At 39.2% G+C, this 16,035-nt stretch overlaps 1 protein-coding gene across 5 annotated transcripts in view; it reads right to left on the bottom strand.

Moving 5' to 3' along the window:
• Positions 1-16,035, bottom strand: part of ALPK1 (alpha kinase 1) — a 124,485-nt gene that overhangs the window by 103,881 nt on the left and 4,569 nt on the right. For 2 of the 5 annotated variants that reach the window (XM_081484848.1, XM_081484874.1), the window contains exon 1: positions 10,196-10,365. The exons of the other annotated variants lie outside the window; for them this stretch is intronic. The gene's annotated coding sequence lies outside the window, so the exon portion shown is untranslated. Of the gene's footprint in view, positions 1-10,195; positions 10,366-16,035 lie in introns of those variants that run through there. 5 annotated transcript variants of the gene reach the window in all.

Below are 16,035 nucleotides of genomic sequence, written 5' to 3'. Positions count from 1 at the left end.
TAAACACTCCAGCCTCTTTTCAGGTCATAATCGCTGAAAGGCAGCCTGAGAGAGTGTAAAGGGCATGAGCTGGAGGTAGACAACCCTGAGCTTGTATTGTAGTCCTGCCTCTTACTCTTCCTGTCACCTTCGATTGGTAACTCAGCTCTTTTTTAATTTTTTAAGATTGAAGTATAGTTGATTTACAATATTGTGTCAATTTCTGCTATTCAGCAAAGTGACTGAGTTAGGTACATATATTCTTTTTTTTCATATTCTTTTCCATTATGGTTTATCACAAGGTATTAAACATAGTTCCCTGTGCTATACTGTAGGACCTTATTGTTAAATTATTTTCTTTATTTATTTATCTATTGGCTGTGTCACACAGCTTGCAGGGGATCTTACTTTCCTGACCAGGGATTGAACATGTGCCCTCATCAGTGAAAGCACAGAGTCCTAACCACTGGACTGCCAGCAAATGCCCCAATTATTTTATTTTATCTGCTTTTCTAAAATGAACATTTTCCCCCCTCCTCTCTAAATGAGGCTAACGCCACTTCCCCATAGGTTTAATGCAAAGATTAAAAGAAAAAGTGAGGAACTTTCCTGGCAGTCCAGTGGTTAAGGCTCTGTGGTTCCACTGCAGGGAGCACGGTTTCCGTCCCTGGTTGGGGAACTAAGATCCTGCACTGCTTATGACATATTCGAGATTTTCATGAAATTTTAGTATTTATTCCCTTTCTCTGAGGGTGAAAGTGAAAGTGAAAGTCAGTCACTCAGTCGTGTCACTTCCCTTTGTGACCCCATGGACTATACAGTCCATGGAATTCTCCAGACTATATCTAACTTAAATCTAGACTTCCAGAGCTTCAAAATCTACAGGACTCAGTAACGTTTCCTGAGTAAATAAATGAATTCCAGAGTTGTATATGGTCAAAAGTAATATAAATACATATTTTAACAGACTTTTAAACTAATACAATTACGTTGTCATTCCTTCCTACTCAGTTAGTGGAAATATTGCATCTTAATACTCTGACGTGGCTCAAATAAAATTTTTCTCATTTTTATGATTATAGTATCCAAAGTATAGAGAGCTCACACAATTTGAAGCATAAATATCTTCTAATCTTTTGGGTATACTTCCATTTGTATATTTTCTTTCATGTAGTCATTGTAAAGTATGTCTATGAAGTGTTTCAATAAAATGAACTAATGTTTATATTTTAATGGAATATTATAATGTTAAGTAAGAAAATTATAAATTAGTTCATATAGCATGATAGCATTTATATTTTAAAAAGTCACTGAGGATCAAAGATTTTTTTTTCCAGAAATAGCAAAAATCCACCCTAAAATTCATATAAAATCTCATCAAAATTAAAAAACTTTTGTGCATCAAAGGACACAGTAAACAGAGTGAAAAGGAAACCCATGGAATGGAGAAAGTACTTGCAAATCATATAGCTGATAAGGAGTTTATATCCAGAATATACAAAGAATTCTTACTACCCAACAACACAAACAACCCAATTGAAAAATTAGTCAAGGGACTTCAACATTTCTCCAAAGAAGATATACAAATGGCCAATAAGCATAGGAAAAGATAAGCTCCCTGTTACTAACCATTAAGAGAATGAATAAGCTCACCATTACTAACCATTAAGGAATGAAAATTAAAATTGAAACAAAATACTGCCTCACACCCATTAGAACGGCTACTATGAAAAAATAAAAAATAGGAACAGAAAAAGTGTTGGCCACGATGTGGAGAAGTTGGAACCCTAGCACGCTGTTAGTGGGAATACAAAATGGTACAGCTGCTATGGAAAACAGCATTATGGTTCTTCAAAAAAATTAAAACAGAGAAAAATCATATGATCCAACAATTCCACTTCCAAGTACTTACCCAAAAAAAACTGAAAGCAGAGACTTGAAGAGATATCCGTGCACCATGTTAATAACAGCACTATTCACAATAGCCAAAAAAGATGAAAGCAACCTATATGTCAATTGACAGATAAATGGATACGGGAAATGTGGTGTATACATATGATGGAATATTATTCAGCCTTAAAAGGGAAAATTTGACAACTGCTACAATAAGGATAAACTTGAGAACATCATACTAAGTGAAATAAGTAAGTCACAAGAGAACAAATACTGCATGATTCTACTCACACAAGGTACCTAGAGTTGTCAAATGCATAGAGACAGAAAGTAGAATGATGGTTGCCAGGGTTGGGTGGAGGGGAGAATGAAAAGTGATTGTTTGACTGTACAAGATGAAAAGAATTCAGTGGATGGATGGGAATGATGGTAGCACAACAATGTGAATGTAAATTAATACCACTTAAATGTGTACATGTAAAAATAGTTATAAAAGTAAACTTGATGTGCATCTTACCACAATTCACGCAAATAATTTAAAAATTGTCAGTAGGCAAGGAACCCAACCTGGCTCTCTGTGATGACCCAGAGGGGTGGGATGGGCGGAAGTGAGGGAGGCTAAGGAGAGAAGGGATATACATATAATTATGACTAATTTACACAGTTATACAAAATGGTAAAGCAATTGTCTACCAATTAAAAAATAAGCAAAACATAAAAAATTAATCAGAAGGAAATACACCAAAATAGTGAGTTTTTGCCTCTAAAGTAATACTTTTTGATTATTTTCCTCTTTTCATATTTTCTACAGTGACTACATAGAGTTGTATCATTAGGAAAAAAAGAATTTAATTCAAAAGTTTCATATGAAAACTTACCCCAAATCTGTGTTTATTAGATTTCAATCCATTTCTTATTTAGAAGAACTTCCCAGTTAAAAAAAAAATTTAAACACAAGGCCTTTGAACAAACACAGTAAGAAATAATCTCTACTTCTTTATTTCCTGCATTGTGTCATGGGCATTGTCGCATGCTTGCTATCTGAAATATCCAGATAAGAGAAGAGAGGAAACTCATGTTCCTTGTTACAATTGGTCATCACTGTTCCTCACTTTCGATACACAGGAAGACAACTATTACTCCAATCAGACTTTTGTTCCATTACTCTACTGAAAATGCCTTGATCAAAGTCACTGATAAACTCTACATATCTAAATCCAATGGTCGGTTCTCATTCCTCATCTTAGTCAACACACCAAGAGCATATGATGCAGACCCTTCCTCCTCTACTGGCCTCCAGGACATCACAGTCTTGGTTTTCTTCCAACATTACTGGTCACTTCTTCATGGCCTTTTTGACTGTTTCTCTTCCTCTTCTAAATCCCATCCTGTTGAAATGTGCAAAAGCTCAGTCTCTGGCCCTCCTGCTTTCTCAATCTAAATCCACTCCTTGGTGATTTCATTTAGTTTATGGTTTTAAATAACATGTGCTTCCCTGGTGGCTCAGATGGAAAATAATCTGCCTGCAATGCAGGAGACATGGGTTCAATCCCTGGGTGGGAAAGATCTCCTGGAGAAGGGAATGCCTACCCACTCCAGTATCCTTGCCTGGAGAATTCCATGGACAGAGGAGCCTGGTGGGCTACAGTCCAGGAGGTCACAAAGAGCTGGACACGACTGAGTGACTAATACTTTAAATAACATGTATTGGTTGAAAATCATTTATTTCCTCTCTCCCATTCAAACTTCTCTCTTGAACTTTAGAGAAGCATAATTTCAACTGTTTGTTTGATTATGTGCACTTGGATATTCAATAAGCATCACATTTTCAAAAATGTCCACATTGAAATCCTGATCTGCCTCAGCTAATGACACCACCTTTCCAGGCAAGTGAAATGAAAGGCCAGCTCTTACATGAACTGTGTGTTCAGAAGAGGCTGAGTGGAAGCAGATGGGGTGATTGGAAGGGATACATCTTTGGGGAAAAATTTGGCCAGGGGAACTCCTTGGTTCCCTCATGTCCATTGAGTCTTTTACTTTGTATGTGTGCAGCTTCAGTCTAAAAAGTTTTTCCTCTGACAACTGTGACTTGTGGGAATTATGATGTTAAGATGCTGTGGAACTTCTGAAATCTTTTGCATAATAAGCTATGTTTTTCTTTCACTCTAACTTCCCTTTTCACACATGGTGGCTACTAGCTTGCAAATGAGAAGTATTACCAGCTTACCAGATGCTTCCCAGAAGCCGTGATCAAGAAGTATTTAAATCACAAAAGATTTTAAGGTTGTACCACAGTTATTTCTGATATATTTTTTAAGAATCTAGAATTTTGAAACATTTTATTATTATGAGAGCAAAACAGTGTTATTGTAGAAAATTTGGAGAAAAAGTATGGTAAAAAAGAAAAGAAGAATTACCCACAGTCGCACTAAGAAATAAGCATTATAGTTTGATAGCATTATTTCTATGCATAGATATAATATTTATAATGAAGTTTTTAAAACTGTTAGTTCTCAAAATTTAAGTATTCGTTGACTATAATCAAGCAGTCTGATATTTGTCTCTCAACTGTGATGCCTAGATACATTCAGAAGTGATTTAACAAAACATTGTGACTCCGTACATATTTTGGTGGCACTTCTTTCACTCATGCTGCTGCTGCTGCTGCTAAGTTGCTTCAGTCGTGTCCAATTCTGTGCGACCCCATAGATGGCAGCCCACCAGGCTCCCTCATCCCTGGGATTCTCCAGGCAAGAATATTGGAGTGGGTTGCCATTTCCTTCTCCAGTGCATGAAAGTGAAAAGTGAATGTGAAGTCACTCAGTCGTGTCCAACTCTTTGCGACCGCATGGACTGCAGCCATGGGATTTTCCAGGCAAGAGTACTGGAGTGGGTCGCCAGTGCCTTCTCCTCTCACTCATATCCTATGGTTAACTTAGGGACAGTTTTTGCACGTGTTATCTCTTGTTTCTCTGTCAGCCTCACTTCAGAACTAGACTTCCTCACCACTCTGCCTGCTGCCCACATCCCACCTAACACAGATGACTAATCCCAACCCTCAGTAGTAACTGTTAACTTTTATCAAAGTGTTCCTAAGAAAGTAAAAGTGAAGTTGCTCAGTGGTGTCCGACTCTTTGCAACCCCATGGACTGTAGCCTACCATACTCTTCAGTCCATGGGATTTTCCAGACAAGAATACTGGAGTGGGTTGCCATTTCCTTCTCCAGGAGATCTCCCGACCCAGGGATTGAACCCTGGTCTCCCACATTGTAGGCAGATGCTTTACTATCTGAGCCACCAGGGAAGCCATTCCTAAGAAAAGATCTCTCCTATTGTGTATGTGGCAGGCATGGTGCACTGAACAGCAGGATGCAGGAGCCTGGGGTAAGGCCAGAACCCCCTTTGTAGTTATTTGTTCAAGTCAGGAAGGCAAGTGGAGGACAGACACAGTTGCAGGTACTGGGGAAAGTCTGGTTTGGCACGTGTGTCATCTTACTCAGAAGGGATATTAAGACACAATTGGCAGAGTTCTAGTAAATGGTTGGAATTAGAGGTAAAGAAAGTGTACTGCATGAGGCAGAGCAATGGAGTGATGCTAACAACATAGCAAAGAGGTGGAAATAATAATTATTACCATTTATTAAGTAAATATGATGAATAATAGTACCTATCTCGCAAACTATAGTGAGTATTAAATAAAATAAATGTATATAAGCCTTGTAGCAATAAGACTGACATACGGTAGTCTCCCCGTATTCACAGAAGATTGTTTCTAACACACCCCAGTGGATGTCTCAAACCATGGATAGAACTGATGGGATAAAATTTATATTTTAAAGGAAAACAAGAAAATTTAAGCATAAAATTCTCTCTCCATTTGGGCCTTCTCCCTCCCCGTAAAATGTGCAATGTTCATCTGCATTATAAAGGTTCCCCTGTCCAGGGGATTCTCCAGGCAAGAATACTGGAGTGGTTTGTCATTTGCTTCCCCAGGGGGTCTTCCTGACCCAGGGATTGAAACTGTACCTCCTGCATATCCTGCACTGTAGATAGATTCTTTACCCCTGAGCCATCCGGGAAGCCTGAATAATAAATACTTATATTATTATTTAGAGGGGCTTCCCTGGTGGCTCAGCGGTAAAGAATCCACCCGAAATGCAGGAGACTCAGGAGATGGCGGGTTCGAATCCTGGGTTGGAAAGATCCCCTGGAGGAGGGCATGGCAACCCACTCCAGTATTCTTGCCTGGAGAATCCCATGGACTGAGGAGCCTGGCGGGCTACAGTCCATGGAGTTGCAAAGGGTCGGATGTGGCTGAAGCAATAGAGCACGTATTTTTGTTTTATTGTTAACTATCTTAATGTAGCCGTGGTGAACAGATTGAATGCCATTTATGGTGAGTGGGAGACATGTTTCCTTGGTTTATCAGACCTTTAGATACTGCCTGTTTGTGAATTCCTGAACTCTGGAATCGGTTCACTTCATGTTGAATCCCAGCCACACACTAAGTCTCTTGCTCCGAGTCTCTTTCCATTCATCACACATTAGGAGATCTGGTTCTAATTCTGGCTGTATCACAAACTAGTTGTGTGAATTTAGGCAAGTCACCTTTCCCTGCTAGACCTTAATTTCCTCACCTTTAAACCTGGGGGAGTTTTAGAGATTATCATGCTAAGTGAAGTAAGTCAGACAGAGAGAGATAAAAATCGTATGACATCACTTATATGTGATATCTAAAAAAATGATACAAGAGTACTTATTTACGAAACAGAAACAGACTCACAGACTTCCAAAACAAACTTAAAGTTACCAAAGGGGAAAGGTGGAGTGGTGGGGGATAAATTAGGAGATTGGGATTAACATATACACACTAGTATATATAAAATAGATAATCAACAAAGACCCCCTGTACAGCACAGGGAACTCTACTGAATACTCTGTAATGACCTAGATGGGAAAAGAATCTGAAAAAGAATATGTATATATATATATATATATGTATAATGGAATCACTTTGCTGTACACCTAAGACTAGCACAACATGGTAAATTATACTCTAGTATAAAACAATTTTATGTATTCTTTTTAAAAATTTATGTAAAAATAAAATTGTAAAAAGAATGTCAGGAAAAGAAAAGATTTTGAATTAGGAGGGTTTGCTAAGGACTCTAAAGTCCTTTCCAACTCTGTGATTCTACAACACTCAAAATTCAGCAGCACGTAACTGAGGATCAGTGTCAGCCTGGTCTGCTAACATAGGAGCTACATGTTCTCCATGGGACTTAGAATTATCTCCTCCCTAGAATGAATCCCTTAAAATTGCCAGTATGACTATTTGAATGGTCACTGGCACATACCGTGATATGTTAAAGGCTCTGGACCTAGAAGATGTTTATCGTGTCCTCCCCAACTCCCACCCTCCAGCAACTTCAGAGATAATGGTGTCTCAATGAAACAGGCAGAATGGAGCCATAATACTTACTCTGGAGAATTCATCCTCTCTATGATTCTTATTTCAAAAACTATTAGCTAGATTCTGCATCTCTTCAATTTTATGACAAGTGGTGAGGGCTGCAGACCTGATAAAAGTTTGATAAAGCATTTCTTTATCTATCTATATTTTGTACATCTATAATTAGGCAGTTCAACAGATCGTGTTAACACTGAAATCTGTCACCAAGGACCAGTGAAGTTCAAAGATACTTCACTGGTTCAGAAAATATCCACTTCTCAAACATGTTAGGGCAGTATTTCCAAAACTTTAGCCATTTACATGCCACCTTCACAATCTTTACTATATCTGCATATTACTTGTAATAGTTTTTATTTAATCATTTCCTTAAAATCAATAGTAAATTTATTTTTACTTAACATCTTCCTGAGCAATAATACGCATGAAATTATAGATTTTAAAAGCTAATTACATTTTCAATGTACCTTGAACTAAGCACAACTCAAATTTTCAAAGTTGGGATATGTGTCACCTAAAATTGGTGGTTTGTATACCATCCTTTGGGCAAATTAAATTAATATGTAACTGATATTTAAGCTATGATCATCTCTTTTTGTTCTTCAGCCATAGAAGAATGACAGCATCAGATAATATTCTTACTTTTAAATCTGTCTATCCCATAGAACTCTAGAAACAAAGGAAATCACAACATCTTTGTTGTGATTTCCAAAGCAACACTGCAAAAACAGATGTCACTGTCAATAAAAAGGGACATCCCAGGTGGCTCAGTGGTAAAGAATCCGCCTGCCAATGCAGGAGATGCAGGAGAAGAGAGTTTGATCCCCGGGTTGAGAAGATCCCTTGGAGGAGGAAATGGCAACCCTCTCCAGTATTCTTACCTGGAAAATTCCAGTGACAGAGGAACCTAGTGGGCTACATACAGTCCATGGAGTCACCAAAGAGTCGGACACGACTTAGCAACTGAGCACGCATGCATGTCAATAACAAAGAACAGAGCATAGAGAGAGGCAACAAATACAATAAAAAGAAATACGGAATTAGTTTACACCAAAAGTTTGAATGTACTTTCCTGTTAAAGTTTTTCAACCTAGACACTTAAAACTTCAGGACATAAAAGCATTTCCAATGAACATTTTATTTTGAAAAGCCATCATTTTCTGAAATAGATTAAAGGACAGGAAAAGCAGTGTATGTGCTGTGTTCTGGGAAAGGGGTCAGTGAAATGTTTTTGGAATGGGAGAAGACATGGAATTTCAGAAATATCTTGAAATGCACACACTTACTCTTAATAAAAATTCCAGGTTCTAAACCCAAGCTTAGATCACACCGCACTTGAAGGGAGATTGTTACAGCTTAACAAGTCAGGTGTGCTCATTACACAGTATTATTTTGTGTGGAATTTTATAATATCCATCATAATTTACATATGGCTTTTTCTACTTCAAAAAATATTTATATATATTTATTGTCTCCCTACTCATGCAAGTGGATGCTATAAAATTCTGGTGTCTTGCTGGGGGAAGAATTGAAGAATTCATCTCAGGTCCAAAAAGACATTTGAAGTAGAAAGTAAATTATTGCTAGAATAATTTAAAGTATTTTGTTTCCTTGAGGCTACAAGTTGATAGAATTTGGACAGAAGAATGCGAAGAGAGACAAATTTTTTTGGATATAAAGTGGATATAAAGACTTGGTTTGACAATTGTTTAGGTATGGTGTGTCTTCCAAGTGGTAAATTAACCTACACCCACCCCTACCCCAAATAATGCATACCATACAGTCACATAATCTGTTGACATACCAATCAGACCTAGGGGAACACAGCTTCTGTGGTATGACTACTATTGCTCTTTTTAGTTCGCAGGGAAGAAAGAGGAGAAAACAAAAGAATGTGGAGACCATGCTGAAACATCATGTATAGACTTGTACAGCAAAAGTGATTACAAGTGAGGAATTAAAAATGTTTTTAACAATAAAGTATCAGCCAACCAAAAGTGGATATTATTTCTCATAAGAGTACTAGCTGCACCAAGTAAAGAGAAAAGGCAGAGGCAGATAGATGCGAATACTACAGAGATGTCCTTATGTTGTGACATAAAGTCCCCTCCTTTCTGATCCTGTCTCTTTGCACACTCACCCACCTGCAAATTCCAAACAATGCTAAAGGTTTTTAATCTGTGGCTTTCCAAAGTCATTTGGAACCCTAATTTTAAATGCCAAAATTGACATTTTAATGAAAACACTTTGGAATGAAAAGACTCTTTGGAATAAAATACAAAGAATTTTAATTTTTCTAGATACTTTCCCTCCACATAATACTTCTCTATACCCAGAATTCCCCTCAGTTCTTCCCAAATGAGAAGAGTAATTCTTCAGCCTTATCTGTTTCCTGGAGAAATTATTGAAGCCATCATAAAAGTGATAGCTGCTGTTATCACTACCTACATACTCCAGCCAAACGTCCCAGGGTTAATTTTTCAAATAAGTAATCCCACCTACTTAATCAAATACCTCAATTCAGTGATAAATGAAGACGGATTTTCACTAGCAGCTCTAGCATGCCTCTGGACTTGAGGACTTCATCATTTAAACCTTTTAAAAAAAAAAACGGTTTCTTTTCTTCTCTTCCTAATAACCTACCACCACTACAGGTGGCCCTCCCCCCCCACTTCCCCTCCCTTTCTAGGAAGTTTTCAGAAATGCAAATGTTCTAGGAATTCTAAAGTTATTTAAATGTAGAGAAGCCCCCTGGATGGAAACAGGATCACAATTTAAGAAAATACTTCCTTAAAAATTATTCTTTTATACCCACGTATATTGCGTTTTTGTCATTAAAAGGCTGATACTCACCATTATCTGGAGGAAGAGGAAATACACTTTAAACCAGCAAATCTAACTCTGAAAAAGTTAATTATAGGACAAGTTCCCTGAAATATACTGTTGCTCATAACAGCCTCCATTTCAGGAAGTAGGAATTTAAAAGAAAACATGGCCTGTTATTGTCTCAGAGTTTGATTGTGTAATTCAGCTCGGGGACTTTTCAGCAGTTCTGCACCATAAGACACTCCCCTTTAGGAATTGCTTTAGTGAAAGGCATTCTGGGAGTTGTATTGCTACAGAGAAGTTCCTTCTTCTTAAGAAAGTGCAAGAAAACTCCTTATTTGGATTGAGTCAGAATGGAGAGCCAGTCCACTGAGAGAATGTCAGCAAGAAGAAATGAACATGAAATTGGTTTTGATCTATTATCAAAAGAAATTCATGTTAAGGCTCCATTCAGTACTCTACCTATTTTAGAATTAATGTGTACAACTGAGCTTGTCACAAGGACACCTATATTACCAAGTTTTTGGGTGGTTGAAAAATGAGGTTGGAATTTATCTCATAGAAAATCTCATCAGGCTGCTTGATTTAACAGTGAGGACTGTCTAATTGCATCACATAGTGGACATCATCCTTCAATATAAATCTGTGCTCCAAATTCTGACAAAAAATACCAAAAGTACATGAAAAGGTTGGTAAATATTTAACATTTTATTGAAAAAATTATTGATGTTAATACTTTTAATTTTCTCAGTCCTTTCTGAGTCTGCTGGGTTAAAGAAGTGTCCTTTCAAGTGAAAGAATAAAGATTTCATTAGTAGTAATTTGATAAATCTTGGTAGAGCCCTTTTGATATATTTCCCCAAAACTGAGAAAGAAAATAACTAATAAAAAGAAAAAAAAAGTTTTAAGTGTTAGTCACCAGTCATGACCAACTCTTTGAGACCCCATGACCAGGATCCTCTGTCCATGGGATTCTCCAGGCAAGAGTACTAGAGTGGGTTGTCATTCGCTTCTCCAGGGGATCTTCCCAACTCAGGCATCGAACCTGGGTCTCCTGCATTGCAGGCAGATTCTTTACAGTCTGAGCCACCAAGGAAGCCCTGGTAGAACTATTCACTCTCCCAAACTGGCCCTTCTCTTCCTGCTTCCATAGTCTCTGGCTCTCATAATAAGTGAGTGGGGAGTCCAGGATCAGATCTACTGGGGATCTCATAATCCACTGGGCTCCTCTAACCAAGAAAACCATATTAGTGTTCTATTGTTACCTAAAAATTAACACAAATTTAACACCCATTAAACAATCTGTTCTATGATGTAAATATAAAATATTTATAAATGAAGATGCATTTAAATGTCTATAAAATGATATTACAACTAGAGCATGGACATTTTACAAGTATTTAAGAATTTAAAGGAAAAGTTATAAAGGTTCTTCAGTATACAAAAGCAAACAACAACAACAACAACAACTCAGCACCCATTTATTATTTCAAGTTCTTGTCTGACAGAAATCTGGGCACGTTGGAGCTGAGAATGCTATAGTTCACATGTGAAGCTTGGAATAGGGGCTTCTTCAAGGCCCATTCAGGTTGTTGGTAGAATTCCAGAGATAGGACCAAGGTTGCCATTTTCTTGGTCGTTGTTGACTGGGGACCACTCTTAGCTCCCGGATGTCAACCACAGGTCCTCACAGTTCCTTGCCACGTGCCTCCGTTAGCGCTAAGTCGTATCCGAACTCTTGCGACCCCATGGACTGTAGACTGCCAGCCTCCTCTGTCCAGGGTGTTCTCCAGGCAAGAATACTGGTGTGGGTTGCCATTTCTTTTCCCAGGGGATCTTCCCGACCCAGGAATCGAACCCAGTTCTCCTGCACTGCAGGCAGATTCTTTACTGACTGACATGGATGTTTGCTTTCTAGGCCAGCAGGGACCTGTGTCTCCGACTGCCTGAAGAGCTGAGCCCTTTTAAGGATTCATATGTTTAGATCAGGCTCAACCAGATAATCTCCCTTTGGATTCAAAGACAACTGATTAGAAACCTCTCCTCATAGGAGAGATATCTTATCATATTCACGGATTTTGCCCACATTCAAGGCAAGGAGATTTTACAAACTGTGTATATCCGGGGATGGGAATCTAGGGGGTTATCTCAGCATCTTGCCTACCACACAACTTCCCCACAAGTGTCCTGGGAGGGGCAGAACCGATGGCCTGAGACAGGCCAGCTCCTCCCCTCTCTCCATCCAAGTGCCCTGCCAATTTCCTTCTCACCATCTGATCATTCTCTTGAGAGCCTGAATTTTATTGCAGTTCTCCACATATGAAAAATATTGAAGCATCCAAAAATTAAGTGAGAATTTTCTCTCAGGAGACTTCTTTCATGTGTGTGCTTAGTCACATTTGATTCTTTGCGACCCCTGTGGACAGGCTTCTCTGTCCATGGGATTTTTCAGACAAGAATACCGGAGTGGGTTGCCGTTTTCCTCCTCCAAGGGGTCTTCCCAACCCAGGGATCAAACTTACATCTTCTGTGTCTCCTGCTTTGCAGGTGGATACTTTACCTGCTGAGCCACTGGGGAGGCCCAAGAATACTGGAGCAGGTTGCCATTTCCTACTCCAGGGGAAATCTTCCTAACCCAGGCAATGCACCTGTGTCTCTTGCATCTCCTGCATTGGCAGGAGGATTCTTTACCCCTGGAGCCACCTGGGAAGCCTTAGTTTTCCTTAAAAAAGACTTGGTGTGTGTTTGTGTGTGTGTACATGTACCCACATTGCATGCAAATGAGACTGAAATTCAAACAGTTTGGAAAAGTACCCAATGAAAAATCTGTTCCATCTCCACCTTCTGCCCTGTGTCTCCCAAATTCTTTCTCTCAGATTAACCAATATTACAGTTCCATTTCATGGATCTCTTTGTAGATAATTCACGCATTTACAGACATCTCCCCCCTCACTGCCACAAATACAGCATTTTTGTTCTGCACTTTGGTTTTTTGCTTTAGTGGTGCATCCAGCAGATCTTTCCACTTAGATTTAAATTGTTTTAACTGCAGTCACTTAATCCCACAAACAGCGAGAAAGTGAAGTTCAGAGTAGCTTTTCTTCATTCTCAATACTTTGACCCTACTCCTGTCCCCCATTTTGGGGACAATGGGAAAAGAGCTGAGTTATCTCAGTTGATGCTGAATGTTTTCACAGGTTGGCAGAGAGCATCAGCCTGAGATGGGGCACTTCTGAACTGAGTTAGTCCGAACCTGAACATCTGAGCTGGACTGGGTAGAGTTAGATGAGTCTGTATCCAAGGTGCTTAGAGTGCATTGAGCAGAGGGGAGTATCATATAACCTGGTACGAGGCAACACAAAAAAGCACCACTGTCTAATTTTTTTTCTATTGTGTGTGATTGTTCAGTCCAGTCCAGTTCAGTCGCTCAGTCGTGTCCGACTCCTTGGGACCCTATGGACTGCAGCACGCCAGGCCTCCATGTCCATTGCCAGCTCCCAGAGTTTACTCAAACTCATGTCCATCGAGTCGGTGATGCCATCCAACCATCTCATCCTCTGTTGTCCTCTTCTCCTCCTGCCTTCAATCTTTCCCAGCATTAGGGTCTTTTCCAATAAGTCAGTTCTTCGCATCAGGTGGCCAAAGTATTGGAGTTTCAGCTTCAGCATCAGTCCTTCCAATGAGTATTCAGGACTGATTTCTTTTAGGATGGACTGGTAGGATCTCCTTGCAGTCCAAGGGACTCTTAAGAGTCTGCTCCAGCACCACAGTTCAAAAGCATCAGTGCTTTGACGCTCAGTTTTCTTTATAGTCCAACTCTTACATCCATACATGACTATCGGAAAAACCATAGCTTTGACTAGACGGACCTTTGTTGGTAAAGTAATGTCTCTGCTTTTTAATATGCTGTCTAGATTGGTCATAACTTTTCTTCCAAGGAGCAAGCATCTTTTAATTTCATGGCTGCAGTCACCAACTGCAGTGATTTTGGAGCCCCCCAAAATAAAGTCAGCCACTGTTTCCACTTTTTCCCCATCTATTTGCCATGAAGTGATGGGACCGGATGCCATGATCTTAGTTTTCTGAATGTTGAGGGTTTTTTTTTCATTTTTTTAAAATTAATTTATTTATTTTTGAATGCTGAGTTTTAAGCCAGCTTTTTCACTCTCCTCTTTCACTTTCATTAAGAGGCTCTTTAGGTCTTCTTCACTTTCTGCCATAAGGGTGGTGTCATCTGCATATCTGAGGTTATTGATATTTCTCCTGGCAATCTTGATTCCAGCTTGTGCTTCATCCAGCCCAGCATTTCTCATGATGTACTCTGCATATAAGTTAAATAAGCAGAGTGACAATATACAGCCTTGACGTACTCCTTTCTCAATTTGGAACCAGTCTGTTGTTCCATGCCCAGTTCTAATTGTTGCTTCTTGACCTGCATACAGATTTCTCAGGAGGCAGGTCAGGTGGTCTGGTCCTCCCATCTCTTTCAGAATTTTCCACAGTTTATTGTGATCCACACAGTCAAAGGCTTTGGCATAGTCAATAAAGCAGAAGTAGATGTTTTTCTGGAACTCTTGCTTTTTCGATGATCCAACGGATGTTGGCAATTTGATCTCTGGTTCCTCTGCCTTTTCTAAAACCAGCTTGAACATCTGGAATTTCACAGTTCACGTACTGCTGGAGTCTGGCTTGGAGAACTTTGAGCATTACTTTGCTAGCATGTGAGATGAGTGCAATTGTGTGGTAGTTTGAACATTCTTTGGCATTGCCTTTCTTTGGGATTGGAATGAAAACTGACCTTCTCCAGTCCTGTGGCCACTGCTGAGTTTTCCAAATTTGCTGGCATATTGAGTGCAGCACTTTACCAGCATCATCTTTTAGGATTTGAAATAGCTCAACTGGAATTCCATCACTTCCACTAGATTTGTTCATAGTGATGCTTCCTAAGGCCCACTTGACTTTGCATTCCAGGATGTCTGGCTCTAGGTGAGTGATCACACTATCATAGTAATCCGGGTCATGAAGATCTTTTTTATATAGTTCTGTGTATTCTTGCCACCTCTTCTTAATATCTTCTGCTTCTGTTAGGTCCATACAATTTCTGTCGTTTATTGAGCCCATCTTTGCATGAAATGTTCCCTTGGTATCTCTAATTTTCTTGAAAAGATCTCTAGTCTTTCCCATTCTATTGTTTTCCTCTATTTCTTTGCACTGATCACTGAGGAAGGCTTTCCTATCTCTCCTTGTTGTTCTTTGGAACTTTGCATTCAAATGGGTGTATCTTTCCTTTTCTCCTTTGGCTGTTGTGTCTTTTTTTCCTCAGCTATTTGTAAGGCCTCCTCAGACAACCATTTTGCCTTTTTGCACTTCTTTTTCTTGGGGGTGGTCTTGATCATTGCCTCCTGTACAATGTCAGGAATCTCCCTCCATAGTTCTTCAGGCACTCTGTCTATCAGATCTAATTCCTTGAAAATATTTGTCATTTCCACTGTATAATCATAAGGGATTTGATTTAGGTCATACCTGAATGGTCTAGTGGTTTTCCCTACTTTCTTCAATTAGTAGCCTAGGAATGCTTAAACCATCCAGACCATCCAGACAGCATTTAGCTTACTCTGTATATCTGTGAGCTACACTCACAGCATTTGGCTGTGTCAAATGAAGTTACAACCAAGCTTTGCTATTGTTGTTGTTTAGTGCTAAGTCATGTCTAACTCTATTGCAGCCTTATGGACTGTAGCCTGCCAGGCTCCTCTGTCCATGAGATTTCCCAGGCAAGAATACTGGAGTTGGTTGCCATTTCCTTCTACAGGGGATCTTCCCCACTCAGGGATCAAACCTGAGTTTCTTGCTTAGCAGGCAGATTC

This window comes from Giraffa tippelskirchi, chromosome 1 (genome assembly GCF_054371585.1).
Source record: "Giraffa tippelskirchi isolate mGirTip1 chromosome 1, T2T-mGirTip1v1.2.pri, whole genome shotgun sequence".
In the NCBI taxonomy this organism is placed as follows: Eukaryota; Metazoa; Chordata; class Mammalia; order Artiodactyla; family Giraffidae; genus Giraffa; species Giraffa tippelskirchi.
The sequence above is the reverse complement of the archived record's forward strand: the minus strand, read 5'-3'. Positions and strand labels throughout refer to the sequence as shown.